At 40.4% G+C, this 23628-nt stretch overlaps 3 pseudogenes; 2 read left to right on the top strand and 1 right to left on the bottom strand.

Annotated features, from left to right (window-relative positions):
- The first annotated feature begins 10606 nt into the window (after positions 1-10606).
- LOC134370739 (ret finger protein-like 4A) lies at positions 10607-12741 on the top strand (annotated as a pseudogene).
- Positions 12742-14805: 2064 nt separating this feature from the next.
- LOC134370740 (E3 ubiquitin-protein ligase Mdm2-like) lies at positions 14806-17262 on the bottom strand (annotated as a pseudogene).
- Positions 17263-18719: 1457 nt separating this feature from the next.
- LOC134370355 (ret finger protein-like 3) lies at positions 18720-22671 on the top strand (annotated as a pseudogene).
- Positions 22672-23628: the final 957 nt, after the last annotated feature.

A 23628-nucleotide genomic window follows, 5' to 3' on the forward strand; every position in this document is an offset into this window, starting at 1 on the left:
GGTGGCCACTGGGCCTCAGGCAGCCGGGAAACTTGTGGACCTTTCTCTGGCCATCTCTTAAGGGAGGACTGCTGCTGCTGGCCGGTCGTGGGGACTCAACGCCACTTTGCCCCCGGCAGGAGAGGCTGCCTCATTTACAGGCAACAGCTTTGAAGTGTGGAGCAGGAAAAGAACTGATTCTTAGCTGCAAAAGTGAGTCTTGAAACAGGGAACACGGCGCCAGGGCTGCTGTGGATGCAGCCAGGATCCCGGAGGCTGGGGCCGCACTGAAGGCGGCCAGCTGCCCTATCCAGGCTTCGAGGTTTCAGGCCGGCATTAAAGAAGACTCCTGGGAGCGCCCGAGCGGCGCCGCGACTGAACAGCCCGAGGCGGCAGCGCCGAGAACACGGAAGGCAACAAACCAGAGACAGAGCGAGCGCCCGACCTGGCACAGCACTGTGAGTGATCCCTGGCACAGCTCTGTTCGGGGGGTGGATGCCCACGCGGCTCCCCGCCTGCACCACCAGGCCACTCACTGCCCCGGTGCTGCCTCCATTTTCCCAGGTGCGGGCAGCTCCACCCTGCTCGGCCATCACTGAGCCCATTTGCTTGGCCTGGCGCGGGGCTTTCCGGACCCTGCGGGCCGACCTCCTCTCCCACTCCCTCCGCGGTTCTCTGGCGGGGCTGGGGGTGTGGGGCGTCCCGACCAGTTTTGGGAGGGCTAGGAAGTACGGGTGGGCCGACTGTCACTCCACCACACCCTGGACTCCGGCCCCGGTAAACTTCCTGTTACTGGGAGGCAGATACCATCTCTGCGACCACCAGTTTGGAAAAAAGCCTAACGAATTTCTGGTTGGGAATAGTGTGGTAGGAGAGTTCCCAGGTCCGCTTGAACCTGCCGGAGAGCAGGCTGCAGGCGGGCACTAGACTCGGTTTATACTGGGGGGATACAAAGGTGAACAAGACCCGAGAAAGATCTACACAGTGCTACAAAGGCACCCAGAGAGACTGGTCGTCTGTGCCTAGCAGAAACCTGGTAGACTTCCTGGGCGAGGCGGTGCTGAGCAGGGTCTTGAAGGCCCAGCTGATAGACGAGGGGTGCAGAAGACACGCCCCAACCCAGCACAGTGTGCACAGAGGGGGGAGACGTGCGGCCAGGGAGGCGGAGACTCGACAGAAACCACACACCCGGTGGGGTCGCCACTGCACGATCTAACAGCCTGGGCCAGAGCACACTGAACGGGGAGAAGTCCTGTACAGAAAGTGAAAGCTCAAGAGAGATCACACACCCTGTGGTACGTGATCCACCAGCCCAGCAGAGTACAAGCTGACCAGAAAGGTGGATCCCCGGAGAAGCCCAAGACCCGAGGCAACCACACACACAAGACACTAGAGGCCAACTGAGCAGTCACGGCGGGAGCCATACCAAATTGGCAACCACAGCAACATCCTAGTTAGTCATTAGTCTTAAACCGGTGGACTGTGAAACCCCCTGCAACAATGAATAAACACCAAAAAAAAAGACACCAGAAATACAAAAAATCAAGAAAGTACACCACCAAAAGTTAATAAATCTCATACTCTAGATCCTATAGAACAAGAAGCCCTTGAAATAACTGACAAGGAATTTCGAGTGATAATTCTAAGGAAACTGAATGAGATACAAGAAAACTCAGCTAGACATCATGATGAAATGAGGAAAAGTATACAGGATCTGAAAGAGGAAATATACAAGGAAATCAATGTCCTGAAAAAAAATGTAGCAGAACTTGCTGAACTGAAGAAGTTATTCAGCGAAATAAAAAACACAACGGAGAGTTTAACCAGCAGGCTTGTCGAAGTTGAAGAGAGAACCTCTGAACTTGAAGATGGGCTGTTTGAAATAACACAAGCAGACAAAAAGAAAGAAAAAAGAATCAAGGACATGGAAGAAAATCTGAGAGAGATATCAGACAACCTCAAGCGCTCAAATATCCGAGTCATGGGTATTCCAGAAGGGGAGGAAAATGGAGATTCCATTGAAAACATATTCAACAAAATAGTGGCAGAAAACTTCCCAGGTATAGGAAAAATCACAGATCTTCAGATCCAGGAAGCTCAACGATCTCCAAACGTATTCAACCCAAAAAGGCCTTCTCCAAGACATGTCATAGTCAAATTGGCAAAACTCAGAGACAAAGAGAGAATCTTAAAAGCTGCAAGAGAGAAGCGTCAAATCACCTATAAGGGAGCCCCAATCAGGTTAACATCAGACTTTTCATCACAAACCCTAAAAGCTAGAAAGGAATGGGATGATATTTTCAAAATACTAAAAGACAAAGATTGCCAGCCAAGAATACTCTACCCTGCAAGGCTATCCTTCCGAAATGAGGGGCAAATAGTATATTTCTCAGACAAACAAAAACTGCGGGAGTTCACTACCACAAGACCACCCTTACAAGAAATCCTCAAGGGAGTACTGGGTTTGGTTCCTGAAAAATAACTACCACTGCCATAAAAACCTAAGAAAAATCTAAACCCGCTAGTACAATAAAAATGGCATTCATGAAGAGAAAACAAGCTAACAAAAACACTATCTACAACCTAAGGAACCAACAAACAAAGAAACCAAACAGTAAATCAGAAAGCAAGGAACAAAAGACACCTAAGACAACCAAACAACCAATAAAATGCTAAGAATAAATCAACACCTTTCAATAACAACTCTTAATGTTAAAGGCTTAAATTCCCCAATTAAAAGACACAGACTGGCTGACTGGATCAAAAAGCAGGACCCAACTATATGCTGCCTACAAGAGACCCACCTCACCCATAAAGATTCACACAGACTAAGAGTAAAAGGATGGAAAAAGATTTACCATGCAAACAGAAAAGAAAAACGAGCTGGAGTGGCTATTCTTATATCTGACAAAATAGACTTTAAACTAAAAACCATAAAAAGAGACAATGAGGGACACTACTTAATGATAAAAGGACTGATCCATCAAGAAGACATAACAATCATAAATATGTACGCACCCAATGTTGGAACAGCCAGATTTATAAAACAAACTCTATTAGACCTAAAGAAGGAAATAGACACTAATACCATAATAGCAGGGGACCTGAACACTCCACTGTCAATATTAGACAGATCATCTAGGCAAAGAATCAGTAGAGAAACACAAGATCTAAACAAGACTCTAGACCAATTGGAATTGGCAGATATCTACAGAACATTCCACCCAACAACCTCAGAATATTCATTCTTCTCATCAGCACATGGATCATTCTCCAAGATAGATCACATATTAGGTCACAAATCAAGTCTCAATAAATTCAAAAAAATTGGAATTATCCCATGTATCTTCTCAGACCACAATGGATTAAAACTAGAAATTAATAACAAACAAAACTCTGGAAACTATACAAACACATGGAAATTAAACAGCATTCTACTTAATGACATATGGGTCCAAGAAGAAATCAAGCAGGAAATCAAAAAGTTTATTGAAACTAATGAAAACAATGATACATCATACCAAAACCTGTGGGATACTGCAAAAGCAGTATTGAGGGGAAAATTTATTGCATTAAATGCTCACTTCAGAAGAATGGAAAGATGGCAAATGAACAACCTAACACTTCACCTTAAAGAACTAGAAAAACAAGAACAAGCCAATCCTAAAGTTAGCAGACGGAAAGAAATCATTAAGATCAGAGCAGAACTGAATGAAATTGAAAACCAAAAAACAATTCAAAAGATCAACGAATCAAAAAGTTGGTTTTTTGAAAAGATAAATAAAATTGACAAACCATTAGCATGGCTAACAAAAAAAAGAAGAGAGAAGACTCAAATAACAAAAATTAGAAATGAAAAAGGTGATATTACAACTGATTCATCTGAAATACAAGGAATCATTCGAGACTACTATAAACAACTATACGCCAACAAATTTGAAAATCTGGAGGAAATGGATAAATTTCTGGACACACACAAGCTCCCAAAACTGAACCGTGAAGACGTAGAAAATCTGAACAGACCAATAACAATAAAGGAGATTGAAGCTGTTATCAGAAGGCTCCCAACAAAGAAAAGCCCAGGACCAGATGGATTCACAGCAGAATTTTACCAAACATTCAAAGAGGAATTGACACCGATTCTTTACAAACTATTCCAAAAGATTGAAAGGGACGCAAAACTCCCAAACTCATTCTATGAAGCAAACATCATCCTGATACCAAAACCAGGTAAAGATATAACCAAAAAAGAAAACTACAGGCCGATATCCTTGATGAATATAGATGCAAAAATCCTCACTAAAATACTAGCAAACAGAATACAGCAACACATACGAAAAATTATTCATCACGATCAAGTGGGATTCATCCCAGGGATGCAAGGTTGGTTCAACATATGCAAATCAATAAATGTGATACACCATATTAATAAACTCAAACACAAGGACCATATGATCATCTCTATAGATGCTGAAAAAGCATTTGATAAAGTTCAGCACTCATTCATGACAAAGACCCTCTATAAGTTAGGTATAGAGGGAAAGTATCTCAACATAATTAAAGCCATATATGCCAAACCCACTGCCAATATCATCCTGAATGGGGAAAAGCTGAAAGCTTTTCCTTTAAGAACAGGCACTAGACAAGGATGCCCACTCTCACCACTCCTATTCAACATAGTGTTGGAAGTACTAGCCAGAGCAATCAGAGAAGAGAAGGAAATAAAGGGCATCCAGATTGGAAAAGATGAAGTCAAACTGTCCCTGTTTGCAGATGACATGATCCTATATATCCAACAGCCTAAAACCTCTACAAAAAAACTGTTGGAATTGATAAATGATTTCAGCACAGTAGCAGGATACAAAATCAACACACAAAAATCAGTAGCATTTCTTTTCTCCAATAGTGAACATGCAGAAGGAGAAATCAAGAAAGCCTGCCCATTTACAATAGCCACCAAAAAAATAAAATACTTAGGAATTGAGTTAACCAAGGAGGTGAAAAATCTCTATAATGAGAACTACAAACCACTGCTGAGAGAAATTAGAGAGGATACAAGAAGATGGAAAGATATTCCATGCTCTTGGATTGGAAGAATCAACATAGTGAAAATGTCCATACTACCCAAATTGATATACAAATTCAATGCAATCCCCATCAAAATTCCAAAGACATTTTTCTCAGAAATGGAAAAAACTATTCAGACATTTATATGGAACAATAAAAGACCACGAATAGCCAAAGCAATGCTCAGCAAAAAAAATAAAGCTGGAGGCATAACACTACCTGACTTTAAGCTATACTACAAAGCTATAATAACCAAAACAGTATGGTACTGGCATAAAAACAGACACACTGACCAATGGAATAGAATAGAGAATCCAGAAATCAACCCTCACACTTACTGCCATCTGATCTTTGACAGGGGCACCAAGCCTATTCACTGGGGAAGGGACTGCCTCTTCAGCAAGTGGTGCTGGGATAACTGGATATCGTTATGCAGGAGAATGAAACTAGATCCATACCTCTCACCATATACTAAAATCAACTCAAAATGGATTAAGGATTTAAATATACACCCTGAGACAATAAAACTTCTTAAAGAAAACATAGGGGAAACACTTCAGGAAATAGGACTGGGCACAGACTTCATGAATACGACCCCAAAAGCACGGGCAACCAAAGGAAAAATAAACAAATGGGATTATATCAAACTAAAAAGCTTCTGCACAGCAAAAGAAACAATTAAAAGAGTTAAAAGACAACCAACAGAGTGGGAGAAAATATTTGCAAAATATACATCTGACAAAGGATTAATATCCAGAATATATAAGGAACTCAAACAACTTTACAAGAAGAAAACAAGCAACCCAATTAAAAAATGGGCAAAAGAGCTAAGTAGGCATTTCTCTAAGGAAGATATCCAGGTGGCCAACAGACATATGAAAAAATGCTCAACATCACTCAGCATCCGGGAAATGCAAATCAAAACCACATTGAGATACCATCTAACCCCAGTTAGGATGGCTAAAATCCAAAAGACTATGAACGATAAATGCTGGCGAGGCTGCGGAGAAAAAGGAACTCTCATACATTGTTGGTGGGACTGCAAAATGGTGCAGCCTCTATGGAAAATGGTATGGAGGTTCCTTAAACAATTGCAAATAGATCTACCATACGACCCAGCCATCCCACTGTTGGGAATATACCCAGAGGAATGGAAATCATCAAGTCGAAGGTATACCTGTTCCCCAATGTTCATCGCAACACTCTTTACAATAGCCAAGAGTTGGAACCAGCCCAAATGCCCATCATCAGATGAGTGGATACGGAAAATGTGGTACATCTACACAATGGAATACTACTCAGCTATAAAAACGAATGAAATACTGCCATTTGCAACAACATGGATGGACCTTGAGAGAATTATATTAAGTGAAACAAGTCAGGCACAGAAAGAGAAATACCACATGTTCTCACTTATTGGTGGGAGCTAAAAATTAATATATAAATTCACACACACACATACACACATACACACACAAACCGGGGGGGGGGGGAAGAAGATATAACAACCACAATTATTTGAAGTTGATACAACAAACAAACAGAAAGGACATGGTTGGGGGGAGGGGGGGAGGGAGAAGGGAGGGAGGTTTTGGTGATGGGGAGCATTAATCAGCTACAATGTATATCGACAAAATAAAATTAAAAAACAAAACAAAACAAAAAAAAAACTTAAAAAAAAAAATGTTGTTAATTATGTCTGCAATAGTCACTTAAAATTTTATTGAGGGTTCAGTAACATGGATATTAAAAATACAGTATCTACAATTTATGAACTGTTGATATGACCTTCCCATTTTTTGAATCTAAAAAATATTTAATATAAGCTTCATGATTTTTGGTACACCTACATTTTTACATTTCAATGCATAGTAAAACAAAATGGCAGTAAGAGATTTCTTCTTTCTAGTCACTGATTGGCAATAAAATCACAGAGCGGAGTCTATCTCCAGGTCTGTATTGAAGATCCTCACCTTGGTCCCACAGACCTCCTTAGCAGGGAGACTACATGTCCATCCACCTAGACCCATGTTACATATTTTAAATAGTTGAGCCAAAGGGTGAGAATTTATATCAGGTATTAGTGAAGGGTAAACATTAATTAATAAAGCTGAAGACTTTAGATCTTAAGAAAATATCATAAATTAAAATGGGAGTTTTACCTACCATTGTTTTCTTTACAGATTAAGCATGAACTACTTACAAATATAAATATATATATGAAGTGATATTAATAAAATATAATGTACAGAACTGATTTTTCCTAAAAGCCAGGAAAAAAAATTATAAATATTGGCCATGGGCAATGTTCTTGAGAGTTATAAATACTCAACCACGAAATTTTTGAAAATGCAATTCATTTTGAAATAAATTCATTTTGAGTAAAAATGTTTGTGGTAACCACTGTATCATTAGTATAAATTTTGCTTCTGCCAGAATCAAATCAGAACACAATTGGATTAAGGAGGCAAAGCCTGCTGTAAAGAAGGTGGGAGGGGACTCCTTCTATACAGAAGCCCCTTGCATGTCACTCTCACTCCCGTACTGAGCTACCGTCAGAAGCAGTTGGAGGCCAGAGGAGAACCTAGTAGAGGAGAGGTAAGTCCAATGTTATATAATTACTTTTTCACTTAGATTTCTACAAAAAGCACATATGAGAAAGCAAGGTCCTGGGAATTGAGTTGAATTGCATTTATAAAGACAGCAAGTGCTGCCTGAGGCCAACTCAATGCCAGGCACAGTGTGTGCACTTAGGGACGCTCTACTGTCAGCAGGACTAGCTTCTCAGTACCCAGGCTGGAGATAAGACATACTCTTTCTTTTCTCTATCACACCACAGCTTGGGCTACTCCAGGAGATGGTTAACTGAGTTTCCCCCATGGACTTGGTCATCCTGGCAGATGCTGTTATGGGTCTGTGCCTCAGCCAGGCTAGACCAGCTGGGGAGTTGGAGGGACTCTGGGTGTCGACTAGCGATGTCCGATGGAAATACAAGGTGACCCATCTAAGTAACTATTAGTTTTCTAGTAGTCAAATTAAACAAAGCAAAAGGAACCAAGTCAAAATTGTTGTGATTGGTAAAATGCTTTATCATTTCAACATGGTTTTACATAATGATACAAACATTTTTCAAAGATCTTTTTATTTTATCTTATTTTTTTGTTTTCCATTTTTCAAAATCTTAATGAGATGGTTTAATTTATCTCTCTTATCCAGCTCTCATAATTCAGCATGTATTTATAAATTATATCTTTTTCTGTATATATGTTGTGGTGAAATGGAAACTGTAAGATTGTAAAAATATCTTTTAGTTTTAATATTGTAACGATAAAAAATAAATAAAAACAAAAACAAAAGCAAGCCAAAACAGGACCCTGTAAGACTTCCTGATTATATGAGAACAGTTTTAAGGTTTTTTTTCTTTACCCAGCTTCTAAATGTGGATCTTCACAATATTGGAGAAAAAGTTTTTGTGAGTAGATGACTGGTCTACTGAATGTGACTTTAAGAAAGACCTCTAAGTTTGATTAATTTCCTTTTTTTTTTTTTTTAAAGATGACCGGTAAGGGGATCTTAACCCTTGACTTGGTGTTCTCAGCACCACACTCTCCCATGCGAGCCATGGACCGGCCCTTGTTTAATTTTCCTGGTGAAAATATGAGATTTTATTTCCATCATCAAAAACTATTTCAGGGCCAGCCCATGGCTCACTTGGGAGAGCGTGGTGCTGAGAACACCAAGCCAAGGGTTAAGATCCCCTTACCGGTCATCTTTTAAAAAAAAAACAAAAACTGTTTCAAACAAGCTTTATTCATAAAGGTTAATATTGACGTCAAAAATTTTGTTTTAAACATTTCAGTCCTAATTCCAAACCTTTCCATACCAATAATGTATGAGATATACCAATAATGTATGAGATACCGATAATATATGAGACCTAATCTAGAACGATAATGTCAGTATTTTTTTAATTGGCTTTTTTTTGGGTGGGGGGGAAACTGGCTGGTATGAGGATCTGAACCTTTGACTTTGGTGTATACCACGTACTCTAACCAACTGACCTAACTGGCCAATTCAGTCTTCTTATTAATTTAAAAAACCCTTAAGTTAAAATGACCTCTTTTGTTTGTGGTAATCTGTTCACCACCAGGAAAAAAAATCTCATTTATGGCAGGATTAAATCAAAAGCTGATTGAATTGAGGAGGATAAGCAGTATGTAAATGATATCAGGAGGTACCCTCTGTATAAAAGCCCCCCGTAAGTGGAGCTCACTCCACAACTGAGCTGTTAGTGGGAGCAGATGGAGAGCACAGAAGAACCTAGTGGGAGGAGAGGTGAGTCCAATCTTAGGAATTTGTTTTACTTATCAGATTACTACAAAGTGCAGAAATAAGAGAGCAAGGTCTGGAGAACAGAGTGATTATTAATGCAGCAAGTGTTGTTTCAGGCCAACTCAATGTCAGACACAGTGTGTGTACTTAGGGACACTGGGTACTCTCCAAACAGCGAAAAGCAGAACTTACATCTTTGGCACCCAGGCTGGAGAAATGACACGGTCTTCGTTTTCTTTAATCATAGCTGGGCCAACTCTTTGAGATGATGAATGAGGTTTCTCCCATTGGCTTATTTAGCCTCTCAGCTACTGGTACGGGATTTGGCCACAGCCAGATTGGAACAACTGGGGGTGGGAGATTGGAGGGTCTCTGGGTCTAGACCACAACTATTCAATAAAAATATAATATGTGACCAACATATGTAATTATAAATTTTCTAGTAGCCACATTAAATTAGGAAAAAAGAAGTCAAATTTATTTATTTATTTATTTTTTAAAAGATGACCAGTAAGTGGATCTTAACCCTTGACTTGGTGTTGTCAGTACCACGCTCTCCCAAGTGAGCCACAGGCCGGCCCAGAAGTCAAATTTAAATATGAAAAATGTTATTATTTCAGCATGTAATCAATATTTAAAAGGTTTTTTTTTCTAATTTTTGAGGTTTTTTTGGCAGCTGGCTGTTTCGGGGATCTAAACCCATGACCTTGGTGTTATAAGCCTGTGCTTTAACCAACTGAGCTAACCAGCCAGCCCCCCACCCCTTTTTTAAGAGGATTTAAATCTTTAAAAGTTTTAACAAGATTATTTACATTCTTTTTCTCATTACATCTTCAAAATCCAGTGTGCATTTTATACTCAAAGCACATCTTAATTCTGATAAGCCCCATTTCAGGTGACCAAGAGCCACATGTGGATGGTGGCTCCCATATTGGACAGCCAGACCCTTTCACCAAATCAACTTAAAGCCCAGGAAGAATCATGTCCTTCATCCTAACTAGCATTTCCAGTATCAGAAGATCAAGGCCACGAGTCTTCTATGTATGTATTTATATCATGTTTTCATTACCTGTTACTAGTGATTGCACATAGTAGGCACTGATATCTTTACACATGTAAAGATGAAAGACCCCAAGGAATATTGTCTTTCAATCCATGGAAGTCCAATATCTTGTCCATTTTTCCATAGACAGTGACCATGGCTAAACTAAAGTAAAGCAGAAAGCAGATGTCTTGTCTGCCTGAAAAACCTGTGAACCTAAATTGTGGATATGCCTGCTGCCTCCAGTGTATCAGTTTCATTGCTCAGGAACCCAATGGGGAAGTTTTATTGTGCCCCTTGTGATCTGAGGACACGCAGGAGAATGACACCTGACCAACTGCCAGCTGAAGAAGATGGTTTCCAAAATAAAGGAACGGGAGCCTCAGCTGACAGCAATTCTACAGCTGAACCCAAGGATGCTAAAGTTCCAAAGTAAGATATGTGTACAACCTGCTCTCGGCCCTTAAGTGGCCCTGGAAAAAGCAACTCTTCAAAAGGCTCTTCATTAAATAGGGACATTAGCTGAATTCCGGCATGTACAATTTTTATGCTCCCAGAGCAACAGTTCTCACTTCTGAGTATAGATTACAGCCAAGTGGAGAATTTTAAGGAAATGATATGTTTAGGGTATACCCTAGATCTGAGCTGGCCACTGGTGGGTAATGCTAAATGTGGAAATGACAATAAATTTGAATATATGAGCTAAAAACAAGTTATTTAAAGTATTTCTACATGATTCTTAATACTTTTAAAACATGTCTACAGGAAAATTTAAAATTACACATGTGGCTCACATCGTTTCTTTGGGCAACACTGGCCTAAAAAACGGCTCCTTAAACTCGAATATGTGTTAAATTCCCTGGAAAGCTTATTAAAATGCAGAACCTGATTCTAAAGGACTGGGCTAGCCTGAGAATCTGGATTTCTGACACTTTAATATTTCATATTATTTTATATAACAAATAAAATTGGTTTTCCATCATTTAAAATATTGATTAGATGTATATATTTCGACAAACTGTGCTAAATTTTATAATTAATTTGAAAGTAACAATAGTCATAGTCTCTGTCTTCATGGATCATATGCACTGTAATAAAAAACAAAAAACAATGTAAAAAGAATGTCTAATATGAATAAGGGGTACTTGTTACAAATATCTTTATTCATTCATTCTCTCTATGAATTTTGACCTAATTAGGGAATCCAGGTGTAAAGCTAGGGCTTACAGACCCCTCGAGTCTGTTGCACAGATTGGGTTACAAATCCTCCACATGCAGGTCTGTGAGCTAGGTAAAAAAAAAAAAAAAAAAAAAAAAGGTTCTGGGAGCCGTAGGTATAGAAAAATGAATGGGTTTTAATCAGATCTAGGAGCAACTATCCTAGCGGCTTCTCTGAGAGTTCTGAGAAGCCCTGTGGATCAGAGCTGTTAGTCTTTTATACTTAAGTCCACAGCCCTGGACACCTGGGTGCCCATACACAACTTACATTAAGTAGTAACGAGGAACACCTGAGGATATTTACCGCACATGCTTGGCAAGATTCTGAACATCCGAGGGGCCCAGACATTTTCCTATTTTTCCCAACACCAGGGAAGTTTCTACAAGAAAATCCTGATATAGAGAAGAAGAGTAGATTACAGAAGTAAAAGTGAATGAGATAGTCGGGCCTTTGCAGTAGAAGTGAAGAGTGGGCTGATAGTCTGTGTATTTGCTGATTTGCATTTTTTCTTTCTTTCCACGGTGGATGTGACCTTGGATGTTGACACAGCCAACAATCAACTCATCATTTCTGATGACCTGAGGTGCATCCGTTGTGGAAATTTCCAACAGAATCGCAGAGAGTGTGCTGAGAGATTTGAACGTGTAATCTGTGTCCTGGGCTCCCCTCAGTTCACCTCTGGCCACCATTACAGGGAGCTGGATGTGGGACAAGCAAAGAATGGGGTCTGGGTGTGTGCAAAGAATCTGTCAGTTGACAAGGGGCAGTTTTACTGTCTTCAGAACTTGGTTTCTAGACTGTGGGTTTGATCAATGAAAAGCACCTCTCAGCCAGCACTAAGCCTTTAACCCCCCTGTGTGTGAGCCCCCCGTTATGCCGAGTGGGGATTTTCCTGGATGTGGATATGGGAATCATTTCCTTTTATAACATTAGTGATGCATCCCATAACTTCACATTCACTGAAGTTTCTGCCGCAGAGCCACTGTGCCCAGTTTTTGCTCCTGCAAATGCAGGTAACGATGATCAAGGCTTCCTGAGTATCTGTCCTGTGATGAATCTGGGCACTGCCAGATCTCCAGTCTATCCTGAACAAGGCAGATAAACTTTTAGACACAAAAACATTTAGAAAAAATCACTTTGTGCTCAAAGCTAAAAATGTTTCTGCTTGGTACACACATGGGACATAGTTAATAGCATAAAAATAAGTATTGTCACAGTTGCCTTTTGGGTCTTTTAAAAAAATCAAACATTTAATTAATTGTTTATTTGTGAACTAATAAATAATATATGTATACTAAGTTTAAAAATTTAGACAATCAAGGAAGACTACATTAGTGATCCGTAGGACACAGTGATACTCCATTTGCACAGATTTGAATCTTGTATAAATAATATAGCATCGTCATTACATACATATACCCTGAATGTACACCATTTATAATCTCATTTATCCCACCAACTCTCCTTGTTAATAAAGCCTTACTGTATTTGAAGACTACCAAAGCCAAAGTACTGATGCCTTCAGTCATGTTTCCTACTTATATGTGTACACATGGGTAAGTCATGTGTGTGTGGTTTTTGTTTTTGAAATTTATACCAACAATCTACAGTCAGTAACTTGCACACAAAGTTGCTATGCAAAGTCATCCCTCGGTTCTGTTCTAAATTTACAGTTCAGTTGATTTTATTGTCCTCACATGAGAATGTACAACTGGCATACATGGAAGGGAAGAAAACACTGGCTCCTTAAATCAAGATGGTTATTTTCACTATTTTGCTGAAGATTCATATTTAAATATATGTCAAGAAGTTCATCTACACAGTTTGAGAGATGTTCCGACCCTATCATTCTCAAAGGAAAGTGATGCATAATTTCTGGATAATTTAGAGAGAAGTTACAACCTTTTCAACTGGTTTTAAAATGAACAGTTCTGTGTGTCAGAATTTCTACATTAATCTTTCTGAATTCACTGGTTTCTAAAACTGGCTTTAAGCAAAGGTTTGAGACCTAGGCAACTACCAAGAACTACATAATCCAGCCCAAGAAGGTACTTCAAAGTGTCTTACAATCGTTTTTCAATTTAGGGAAAACAGTAGATTCCACTAAATCCTAAAACTAGGTGAGGAAAAGAGCCTGATGTACTGGGTTAGCCTCCCATGACAGTTCCATATTTTACTAGGGAGCCTTAAGACAAGTTTTATCTTATGGGTAAATGATGGCTATTCTCAACTGACAACATCTATTACCACCTAGCCCTTACTATACCCAGAGGCTAGAGTGGAAAAAAGTACATTTTTATGTACATAGCACCAAATATGAGGATACATCAAAAAGTTCAAGGAGAAATGGAATTAAAAGATAAAGGAATCTTTCCACAAACTTTTTGAAGTAACTTTGCATAACTATTAACTTCTTTTTTTTGTCTGGAAAAAGTATTTTTAAGAGGCTTTGAAAGGGTAAAGAAACTAAGGATCAGAAATTGTAAGAGAATATGAAATTTATTTTTATTTATCTTTTGGCAGCTGGCCAGTGTAGGGTGAAATTTAAATATTAAATCTTTCACACATTTTCTCCTTACTCAAAAGGTACTAAGTTACATTGAAATGTCTTACATGTATGTATGTGTGTATATATATATATATATATATTTTTTTTTTTTTTTTTAAAGATGACTGCTAAGGGGATCTTAACCCTTGACTTGGTGTTGTCAGCACCACGCTCACCCAGTGAGCAAACCGGCCATCCCTACATGGGATCCAAACCCATGGCCTTGGTGTTATCAGCACCACACTCTCCCGAGTGAGCCACGGGCCGGCCCTTACTTATATATTTTTTAAAAAAACAGATGCTTCTCATTTAAGTGATATTATTTAAAGTATGAGGGGTAGGAGTAGAGGCTGAGCTATATATCCAATTCAAAGTACATTAAAACCCAAACATAAAAATAACAGAAATGAAATTTTCCTAAAAGGAAGTAAATATTCACTATGCCTCCTTCCAAAGTAAATTACACCAAAGAGAAGAAATCTACATGGACTGAGACACTTTCTCAGTCCATGCAAATAAAAATAAATTTTTATACATGCAAATAAAAATAAATTTCTTGTTGTCTAAATATTTAGAGTTATACAGTTAGAAATATATCATTCTACTTTTAAGGATAGGTCAAGTAGCAAAAGTAAGTTAGCAAATCATTTGAATTGGTTGTCTATGTAGGCGGCAGGGCTTATTTCTTTCCTCTGGCTTCTTTGCACATGTAAAGCATGCCATAGACGTCCTGTTCTGCCATAGACAATGCAACCATGCTTAGGTCGACCTTGGCAAATCACACAAGGTTCAATGGCATTATGGGGGAAACTAGATTCTGTACTTTCTACTTTGTCTTGTATTTCTTCCCTCTCAAATTCTTTGACGTCTTCTTGGCTGCTATAAATAATGCTAGCAGAAGTTGATGGCCGAGAATAGTCCTCACTTTCTTGTGATTGAGAGGATTTTGTGATTTTTATCATCATTTTCTTCAACACATGAGTCTTTGGAATCATTCACTGTAGTTTTTTTTTACAGTCAGGAACATCAAAGCCCTCTTCTGTTTCTGCTGAGTTTTCTAGTTTGACTTTCTCAGGGATTTCCTCTTTAGCTCTCCGTTTATTTTCAGGAAGCCAGTTCTCACTAAGAACCCAACATCTGTTGCAAATGTGGTGAAAGTGGAGGATTCATTTTATTGCATGAAGCACACTTCCAATAGCCAGCTAAGGAAATTTCAGGGTTTTCTTCAAATGTGTCTGTGTCACTTTCCCCTGCCTGATACACAGTAACTCAATACACCCCCTCACCTTCATCTGAGAGTTCTTTTCCTTCACTAAGGCTACAATCTTCTGAAAGGAGAGATTCAACTTCACATTCTACACTAAATTCATCTGAAACTGAATCCTGATCCAACCAATCACCTGAATGTTCACTTACACCAGCGTCAAGATCAGATTTGACCGAGTCCCTGTCCACTCACTGCTCCTCCTTCTTTCACCACACTTCTCCCTTATTACACACAGAGCCAGGATTTCGTCAAAGGAAAGGGAAATACCGTCAGATCTGTGGCGCTTTCTTTGTTGTTCACCAGATAATGCATCTGTCTCATTGATTGCTCTCTTCTAGATGAGGCAGACAGTCTAGAAACCAAATCTGAAGATGAAGGTTTCTCTTTCTGTAGCTGGCACAGGGTCCCACCTTCAGAGTGACATCAGTTCTCACTCACGGATGTGCCCGAATCTGATGGTTCCTGTTGATTGACTCCTACCAAGTTTCTATAGATCATTGTATATGTTTTCCTGTGCTCTTTCACAGAGACCTTGGCACTCCAAACAAATTTTCTAGTGTTCCATGCTTCCTGTCTCTGATGCCCATCTTACAGCCAGGCCACTGCCAAGGCTGCTCTGACTCTGGACAGGTGAGACCTGACAGCTCCTCACCTCTGGACCTCCACCAACCTTCACTGGATGCTGTGCCCTAGAATCGTGGACATCCACCTACAAATCCTATGTGTCTGATGCAATTCTCTGAAGTCTTCACCCTCTGCCTCCATAGCTGGAGTTTGCCCTGCCCTTGGTTACTCTGCTGTTTGGCCAGAATGGGGCTGTCCTCTCCCAGTACCATCTGCTTTGTGGATCTATTGCAGGCACATGGCAGCTGACAAATCTACCCCATCATTGCTCCAAGATTTCAGTCCTTGCTCTCTGTAATTTTCCACCAACCATAACTGTCTTAATCCTGGGGGCACCTCCAGTTCCCCCTGAAACATGACATTCTCATCACCCCACTGCTGGAAGAGCCTCAGACAAAAACTCACACCACACCACAGTTTACAGAAAATTGTGTCCTTGACACCTAGAGAAAATCTGGTGTGTTTGTCCATTACTGTGGTCATCAGGTTTTTAAATTCCCTACAAGGTAAATTATGCATGTGCCCACCTTTCTGTCTGGAATCGAGCATGTTTGACTGACAAATTTCCACTAAAACTCAAAGCCCAGCTCAATGGTTGTTTCCTAGATGAGCTTTTCTTTATAGCTTAAGATAAATTATGTCCCCCATTTTTGTTCTTTCATGAGAAATTGAACACCCATCTCAAAGAACACAGCTTACAATTTTTAGACTTGTGTCTTTTTCAGTTTTTCTTAATTAGAGAACATGTGAGGACTGGACTCAGTCTTTACATTTGGGTCTGGAATAATCAGGCAATCCAGCAAAAAGTAAACTCCAAATGATCACTGTATAAATGAAATACAATTTAATCCAATCACTTATAGTTAACCTGCCCATTTACACCCTGTCTCTCAGTCTTTGTTCCCATTGCTTAGCCTCTGAATCTCTAGAAGTCATTTAATCCCATTATAAAGCATATTTGAATAGAGCCAAAATCAGGTCTTTTAAAAAATAGATACAAAGAAACAAAGAATACGTATTTAATATGTGATATACTTTTAGGTGGGAGAAACAGTAAGATTATATTCAAGTTATTTGAAATTTGAAAACAAAGCTGTTCTTTTACAAATTAATCACTTTAACCTAGCCATTTCCATAGTTCCAGAAGATTCACCATCCTGTAGCTCGACACCTGACTCAGTCATCTTATCCCATAAGGAATCATATTAAAGTGACCAAAATTAAATCTTTATTTAAAAAAATATGCACAAAAAGAAAAATCATTTAATATGTGATAAATTGTGAAATAGGGTAAATAGAAAGATTATATTCAAATGATTTGAAGTTTGATAACACAGTTGTAAAGATCCCAGGATGCAAAAGGGAATTAATGGAAAAGGATTCAGGATTGGTTCAAATGAAAGAAAATACAATTTACTTCACTTCTAATTTCTATTTGGGAACACAGAACCACAAAAATGTTCCCTGTTCTTCTACTCTTACTCACATCATAACACTCTCCCAAGTGCCTAAAACCCATGAATGGTCATTTTTCACAATTTAAATTATTTCTATGAATTATCAAAATTTTTCAGAACCAGAGATAAACAAGTGGAAGTAAATAAAAACTATCTAATATTTCCTCAATGGGACGCATGTACCTATTACCTTTGATTCTGATGTACATGAATTTATACCATTTTATAAAATTGTAAATGCAATCATACTGAATAGTCTATTTACAATTATAAAGGAAGATTTCATTGTATAACATACATCAGCAGAACCATCACTGCTCACAAATGATGGAAAAAACTCTAAAATAAGCTTGTCAAATTAATATGTTAGATCTAATCTAATATAAAGGGATGGCAAATTAATCAAATCTTTATATTAAAAAACAATATACTGTCAGGATTAAGAATTTTACTAATATTACTGTTAACTGGAGATATATCACCAATAAAAACCTCCTCCCCTGCCATAATTAAATCAAAATCAGATCAGGTTACTGAGGTGGGGCAGGGTGTGACTAGGGAGGGAGAGGGGAGTCTGGCCAATAAAAGGCCCGTGCTCGTGTCTTTCCCACAAAATTTGAATGACTGGTGCAAGCAGCTGGAAGACAGAGGAGGTTCCCCTACAGAAGAGGAGAGTCTCCTGTTGTGTATTGTTTTTCCTTCTCAGATGTCTAGAAATGGCAGCTGTGACATGGAGGGATGAGAGGAGTTTAGTAATTGATTCAACAAATGCTCTTGAGTGCTGGCGCAGTGTTCGAAAATCACACAGTGGATCCCCCCACTCTAGGAGTGGCAGGCAGTAAACTTGACATTTGAATTCCAAGGCTGCAGAAAGGATGCATTTCTTATGTTCATAAAGCAATTTATTGCTTGGGTTACTCTAGGAGATGGTGAAATGCCACCACCTTCCTGATTCTCACATTGATGTTGCCATGGAATGTGTCCAGGCACATCTGTTGGCACAGCTGGAGGGTCCCAACAAGCATGGACCCACTCTCCACCTCAGTTCAAAGCACAATGACAATTTGTGATTTCTTTCTAAATAGAAATTCAAATCTCTGAAGACAGAGAGCATGGGATTTAGTGTGTGCACTCTCATGATCTTGTTCTAAGTGTGACAAAGTTGGAATTCAGTCATTCTGTGCATGTAAAGATTGTCACTTGTCACAACTAATAGTCATTCAACTCATGGAAACTCACATCCCACGTGCATTTTCCTCTGGCAGTGGACATGGCTGAATCCTTACAAGGGGCAAGCAGATGTCCCATCTGCCCAGCATATCTTGAAAGACCAATGCACCTGAAATGTGGATGCAGCTTCTGCCTCAACTGCATCAATTAATTCAGAGGGAGCTCCATGGAGAGGGTTTCTTTTGCTTCTTCTGCCCTATTGTCTCTCAGAAGAATGACATCAGGCCCAATCGGCAGCTGGGGAAGCTGGTGTCCAATATCAAGGAGCTAGAGCCCCAGCTGAGAGCAGTTCTACAGATGAACCCACGGATGCGGAAGTTCCAAGGTAAGGGACCTGTACGCCCTGCCCCCTTCCCACTACAGGACCAGGGAATGTCATCTGTGCAATTGACCCTCCATTCCCTATGGGGATCAGCTGATGTCTGGCACCTAAAATAACAACTTTTTTTTTTTTTTTTAAAAGATGACCGGTAAGGGGATCTTAACCCTTGACTTGGTGTTGTCAGCACCACGCTCAGCCAGTGAGCTAACCGGCCATCCCTATATGGGATCCGAACCCGGGGCCTTGGTGTTATCAGCACCGCACTCTCCCGAGTGAGCCACGGGCCGGCCCTAAAATAACAACTTTAATAACTACTGATGCTGGAGTTCTCAGCCCTGACAACACATAGAATTATCCGGTAATCTTTTTTTTTTTTTGACCGGTAAGGGGATCACAACCTGGCACGGTGTTGTCAGCACCACGCTCAGCCAGTGAGCGCACTGGCCATCCCCATATAGGATCCAAACCCGCAGCCTCAGCGCTATCAGTGCTGCACCCTCCCGAGTGAGCCACGGGGCCGGCCCATCTGGTAATCTTTAACAAAAAATATTTATGTCTATGTCATGGCTTAGATGAGGGATTCTCACAACTTAACATGCGAAAATTACCTGGAGATCTTGTTAAAATGCAGATTCAGAAGTGGGTGATTTGAAGATTACTGATACTGCTGGATTGAGTACCACACTTACAGTAGCAAATAAAGACTTAGAACAACCTAAAGAATTTTTCTCTGGCTGAGATACCCAGGTGTCTAATGTTAAAATCCCCCAGGTAATTGTAAGGTGCAGTCAATGTTGGCCACCACTGCACTAAATGACCTTACACCAGGGATGGAAGAGTTTGTTATCAAGCGCCAGTAGTGGTGGTTCCTGTGGGTGTAGGGTGAGTTGCAGACTCTGGTATCCTTATCTTACACCATTGGTTTCAACAGTGGCCCTGGCTATAGAAAATTCTATCAGCACTTGGGAGAGTGGGGTGCTGGTAACACCAAGGTCACGGGTTTGGATCTCTGTACCAGCAGCCATAAAAAAAAGAAAACAAGAAAATTCTATCAGACTCCATATGTATTGCTACAGACAATTGTATTGCTGTATAGCCAGACACTAATTGTCTGGCTAAGCAACTATGCCAATTGTAGGGCTACAGATAATTTATAGCTAAAGCCAAAATGTTTCATTATTTAAGTTATACAAAGTTTCCATTTGTTTTGTCAGGGCTAGGGCTCAGACCCTTCAAACCCATTGTACAAACTGGGTCACCAGACCCCTCACGTGCCTGGCTGGGTCGTAGACCCCCTCACACACAGGTCTATGCTAGGTAATTGGGAAAGATCCCGGGATGCATTGGCAGACGGCACGAGCTCAGTCCTCAGCAGTAGCAGCAGAAGCAGCAGCAGCAATGGCCTCTCGGGGCATCCCGGGGCACTGGCAGCAACAGCCTACGGCAGCAGTAGCAGCCTCCCCGTGCTCCCCCCACCCCCCGGGGAGGAGAGCCCTGTGGATCAGAGCCACTCGTCCTTTATACTTAAGTCCATAACCCAGGACACCTGGGTGCACGTGTGCAGTTACATTAGACAATAACCAAGGAACACCTGGGCACATGTGCATCTTAACATCAAATGCTCAGCAAGATTCTGAACATCTGAGGGGCCCTGACCATTTTACAATGTTTTCCCTACACCATAACTCTGGAGGGCAGGGACATTCAAATGAACAGCTATGGTCAGCCTGGGCAAACAATTACACATATAATCCATGGTGGGTTCGTGTGATGCCCTCAACACTGTTGGCTTCTGCGAGGTCTCCTCCCTGACACTCAGCGTTCTACTCATTCACCGACCAGTACCTGACCCTCTGCGTGAAATGTGGAGCACAGATTCACTCTGTCCTGGTCATTTGGAATATTCATCCTCTTTTCTTGTAAATGTTCACTCATCTAATTTCATCCACTAATTCACCATCAAACAGAGATCAATCACCTGGCGTCTATTTTAATCTACAAAATCTACATTGATAATCACACCCATCTTTTGACTTGAAGGACAATGTGTTCTGTAGTTTTTTTTGCTTTTTTCAGAATGCTCCAGATAATTTTCTGTAAGTCAAATCACATCCCTTCTTTTCTTCTCCCTTTAAAATCGGTGGCTTCACCTTTCAACCACATACCCAGTGACTTAAAATGCTCGTCCATTTTATCTGTTGCCCTCATTCCCTACATCTAGACAATTATGACTAGTAACATTTAAATACCTTCCTCTCGTCTCTGAGGTTTGAGCCTCATTACCAGTGTTTTGCCTAAGGCCACATCTCCCATGTAGTAGGGAAAATATTCTCGCATTGTGGTCCCTCTCTTCCTCCTGTCTTTGGACTCCTCTTCATGTCCAAGAACAGTCCTTCTGTCATCATATTGTCATTTGCACAGATGTCCCATCTGTCAGGACTGCAAACAAAATTAATTTGTTTACAAACACGGAAAACAAGAGCCTGGAATCATGCCCCAGATACTATTTGCATTTGAATAGTAAGTTGTGGTTACAGAAAAATATTGTTTAATACTGCGAACTTGCATTGTCTTCATTGTCACTCATTTTCTTCATTCATCAGTGTGATGGAAAGAGTGTCATGGTGTCTGCCCTCAGAGACCCTACACTCTGGAAAGAAGAAAGGTTCAGTTAAGTATACACATTATAGAATGTAAAGAGTCTCATATTGCTACAAAGCACACCTATGATAAATTGAACCAATCAGAGAAGCCACGGAAGTTGCTCGTGAAAAGTTTTGATTTGGGGAAAAACCAGTATTAAAGAAACTAAAGCAGTTCAAGGGCTCGGTTCCCCATACTGACCAGCTGCAAAAAAAAAAAAAAAAAAGAAAAAGAAAGAAAAGAAAAGAAAGAAAGAGAAAAAAGAAAACAAAAAGCTAAAGCCAGTGAGATGTTTGGGACTTTGCAGTAGACCAGAAGAATGGGCTACATCCTGTCCATTGGCTGAGCTGCTGCTTTTTCTTTTCCCAGTGGATGTGACCTTGGATGTTGACACAGCTAACAACTTCCTCCTCATTTCTGATGACCTCAGGAGCGTCCGATGTGGGTGGGACAGACAGAATCGGCCATCGCTTGCCCAGAGGTTCGACTGTGCAGTCTGTGTCCTGGGCTCCCCTCGCTTCTCCTCTGGCCGCCATTACTGGGAGGTGGACGTGGGAACAAGCATAGAATGGGACCTGGGAGTTTGCAGAGAATCTGCTCCCCGACAAGGACGGATCCGACTGACCACAGAGCTGGGATTCTGGACTGTGAGTGTGAGGGCTGGAGGCTACTACTCTGCCAGTTCAATGCCTCCAGCTGCCCTCTGTGATGACTTTAGGTTCCAGCGAGTGGGGATTTTCCTGGATATGGGCATGGGAAACATTTCCTTTTTCAACACTGAAGATGGTTCTCACATCTTTACATTCACGGGAGTTTCTGTTGAAGAGCCACTGCGCCCATTTTTTGCCCCTTCAGTTCCACCTAATGGTGATCAGGGTGTCCTGAGTGTCTGTCCTGCGATGAGTCCGGCCACTGCCAGGTCTCCAGTCCACCCTGGGTAGTAATGAATAACCCCCCACTGCAGAGAAACATGAACAGAACATTATGTGGTGGTTAGACCTAGGAACTTGCTGATTAATACAAATATTATATGAAGTCATAGCAGAAAAATAAGGAACATTCTATGATGTAATTAACCTAATTAGAATTACTAGGTTTTAAATAGTAATGATTGTCATCACTAATTTGTTGATTTTTGTGCTTATATTTTGTTTCCTATAGATATGTCCTGTATTCTCAATTCAATTCCTAAATGTTTTACTTTTTATTTGTGTAAGTTCAATGTACTATGTTACGGATGTTATTAAATAAACATTTGGATATAAATGAATAGATCGTGTTAGTTTCTAAATAATAGAGGTGCAGTACCTTTTATTCATTGTAAAACGTGTGTATGAACACAGAACTGGATAAATATTTAAGTACTATCCAGAACTGAAAATAAAACTTTTCACCACCACTACTCAGTGTAACTCACATGTTCTTGGACACGTGCTCATCTGCATGGGAGATGCTAATTCACTCACTGTAGAGTGTACGGTCTTCTCTCGTGTGCTGCTGGGAGCACCTGACCCTGCTCGGACACTACTTCCTCTTCCCATTTGGTGTCCTCAGTGCAGGGTCCTTCCTCCTCCTGACACAGACCTGGTCACTGTGGAGATGGCATGCTGGGTGCCAGACAGTGATGCTCTTGTCATGCGTCATTTTCTCATATCAAAGATCTCTTGAACGTAACACTGGCTTTAAAAGATCTTTCTTTGTATTTTACACATTTAGCAACCTCCATATACAATCTTTTGATTTTTCAGGGGTCTGATTTGTCAGCATTGTGAACTGAGTTAAGCGACACCCTGCCGCACAGTCACATGAATGTGCTGGGGACGTGGGAAACATTAGTAACTGATGGAAAGGTACACTTGCAGGAGAGACAGGAAGATCCCAGAATACATGTACCTGTT

Source organism: Cynocephalus volans, chromosome 2 (genome assembly GCF_027409185.1).
Source record: "Cynocephalus volans isolate mCynVol1 chromosome 2, mCynVol1.pri, whole genome shotgun sequence".
NCBI lineage: Eukaryota > Metazoa > Chordata > Mammalia > Dermoptera > Cynocephalidae > Cynocephalus > Cynocephalus volans.